Source organism: Octopus bimaculoides, chromosome 3 (genome assembly GCF_001194135.2).
Source record: "Octopus bimaculoides isolate UCB-OBI-ISO-001 chromosome 3, ASM119413v2, whole genome shotgun sequence".
Lineage (NCBI taxonomy): Eukaryota > Metazoa > Mollusca > Cephalopoda > Octopoda > Octopodidae > Octopus > Octopus bimaculoides.
Window position 1 is genome coordinate 36,698,027 of NC_068983.1, and position 3,015 is coordinate 36,701,041.

Below are 3,015 nucleotides of genomic sequence, written 5' to 3' on the forward strand. Positions count from 1 at the left end.
TATATATATATATATATATATATATATGAACATATATATATATATATAGAGAGAGAGAAAGAGGATAACGTAATTTTAAATAAAGGTTGCGTGTGTATGTATGTATGTATGTATGTATGTATGTATAGCTTCATAGTCGAGTGCTTGAAGGATGGAGATTGAGAACGTAAGCAGAATCGTATTAAAGAATAAATCCCACGATTTGGTGTATGATTTACCGGAAGTTTGCTGTCGACATAACAGTTTATCTTTAACGTTATCTTCGACTAGGGAACGACATAAGATTAATGGCGTCATTCGCAATGACCATCAACTATCACCCACCAGCACCAGCACCACCACCACCACCACCACCACCAATAACAACGACCACGGCAGCGAGGCAGCTTGGGACCCTTAGCCTGGTTGCTCAATCTGCTAGAAATAGCAATCAAATTTTCCTCAGCTCAACAATCTTGAAAAAGAAAGAACATATTAGATAATGAGGTCGTAGTTATGATACCTGAAAATAAGACAAGATGGTCATGGTTGAATTGTCTTTATCATTGGCCTGTCTATACAGAGCTCGTCTAGGGGTAAACAACAATGGCAACCGAGACAACGAGCGAGCCGCTACGTAGTCGTTCGATATGCTAGAAATAACAACCTAATGTCCCTCAGATCATATCCTACTGTCTTAAAAAGGAAGGCTAAATTCAATAATGTAGTTTCAGATACACTGAGAAAGAAACAAAGATGGGATGGTCACGATTAGAACGCTTTGGATCAGGGAAGAGCTGGAGCTAGAAAACACCAACTACTGTATCATTAACAAGAAACCCCAATGGGGAGCCTCTATGTGGTCGCTCGTATTGCTAAAAATAGTAACCAAATCTCCCTCAAATCAAATCCCATCAAACTCCGTTTTCTCATTCTCCTCCTTTTTAAAAAAAATACATTTGGTGTGTTTCTGGGTACACAACAGGATGGTCTCAGCTGGAATAACTTTAGAGTACCCTGGATTAGGGGATAAAATAGATTATAGATATCCTGAATTAGAGAGCATGAATTGGATTACAGGTCTGAATTAGGGGTTAAATTAGATTACAGGTCTCATGGTTTAGAGGTCTGGATAAAGGGTTAGATTAAAATTACAAGTTTCCTGGATTAGGGACTAAATTCGATTAAAGGTCCCTTGGATTAGGAGCTAAATGAGATTGTAGGTTTCTTGGATTATGGGCTAAATTAGATTATAAGTCTCTTGAATTAGGGGTTAAATTAGATAATAGATCAACTGGATTAGGGGTTAAATTGGGTTAAAAGTATCTTGAATTAGGGGTTGAATTAGATAATAGGTCTTCTGGATTGGGGATTAAATTGGATTATAGGTCTCATGGATTACAGGTCTGGAGTAGGGGTTAAATTGAATTACAGGTTTTCTGGATTAGGAGCTGAATTCAATTATAGGTTTCCTGGATTAGGGGCTAAATAAGATTATAATTCTCTTGGATTAGGGGTTAAAATACAACGGACAACACCCCAGCAATACCAACAGCATGATAAAGGGACCACAACCACCACAACTACCACCAAAACTATTACTAAAACGTCACACCAGCATCACAACCACTACAACGATACCATCACCGCAACTAAACCATTACGCTCACAACCACTCCTTTACTACAACCTCAACCATCATTACAGTTTCTACCACTGCAGTGGCACTAGCATCACTACCACACAACCACTACAACACAAACAGTAACACTACCACCATTATTAGCACTACCACTACATACCATTACCTTCACCACACGCCAATATTACTAATACCACCACAACCACCAATACAACAACCACCACAAAACCCCACATGACCACCACTACAACCACCACCACCACCACCACAAAACAACATGATATGACCGCCACTAAAACCATCAGCAATACTACCACCGTCACACAGTATTACCACCATCACCACCACCACCAGAACAACAACACACCATTGCTACCATCACCACAGATCTTGACTACCACCACTACCACCAATTCAACAACCGCCACAAAACATATGACCACCACTACAACCATCAACAGTACTATCACCGCCACACAATATTACCACCATCACCACCACCACCACAACAACACACCATTACCACCACCACCACCACCAATACAACAACCGCCACAAAACATTTGACCACAATACAACCATCACCAATACTACCACAACCACCACTACCACCACCACCACCACCACAACAGACTATTACTACAACCATAACACACCATTATCACCGCCGCTACCATCACGACAACAAACCACCACCACCATCACAGCACAGCATGAGCACCACAACAACACAGCAACATGTTAAAAATCGAAAGCAGCATTAGATAAATGTAATTAAAAAAATATAAAAGAAAAATCCCAAACGGCCGCAACTGGAAATACAATTCATCATAAGGGGGAACTGTACCGGATCAAAGACAACCTAGGGCTATAACACACACTCACTCACGCACATACGGCACGCGCGCGCACACATACACACAAATAGTTACGAGTGAGTAATGAAAAAGTTTGTGTTACGTTACCTGAGTCTCACCACGAAGTGTGAAATAACAGAGACGACGACGACGACGGCCACGGCGTCGCCGACGACAACTATTATAACGCAAACCTTAACAAAAGTAACTTATATAGTAAGTAGTGTTGTGTTATATAGCTGACTCACACTTCCAAGAACACACCTCAATCTTCGCTGAAATCCTTCACAGCTCTCTCTCTTTCTCTCTTTCGCTTTATCTCTCTGTTTTCTTTTTTTTTCTCGCTGTCTCTGTCTGTCTGTCTGTCTGTCTGTCTGTCTGTCTGTCTGTCTGTCTGTCTGTCTGTCTGTCTGTCTGTCTCTCTGTCTTCTCCCTCCCTCCTTCTCACGTTCTAATCTAACTTCGTAATTTTTCGATGACTGGTTCTCTTAACATACTACACGCAGAAGGCATCCCTGGGAAATATTCCAATTTATA

At 40.9% G+C, this 3,015-nt stretch overlaps 1 long non-coding RNA gene across 1 annotated transcript in view; it reads left to right on the plus strand.

The window, feature by feature from the left end:
• The window catches only part of LOC128247278 (uncharacterized), a 153,729-nt gene that overhangs the window by 22,657 nt on the left and 128,057 nt on the right, over nt 1-3,015 (plus strand). The gene's annotated exons all lie outside the window — the stretch shown is intronic.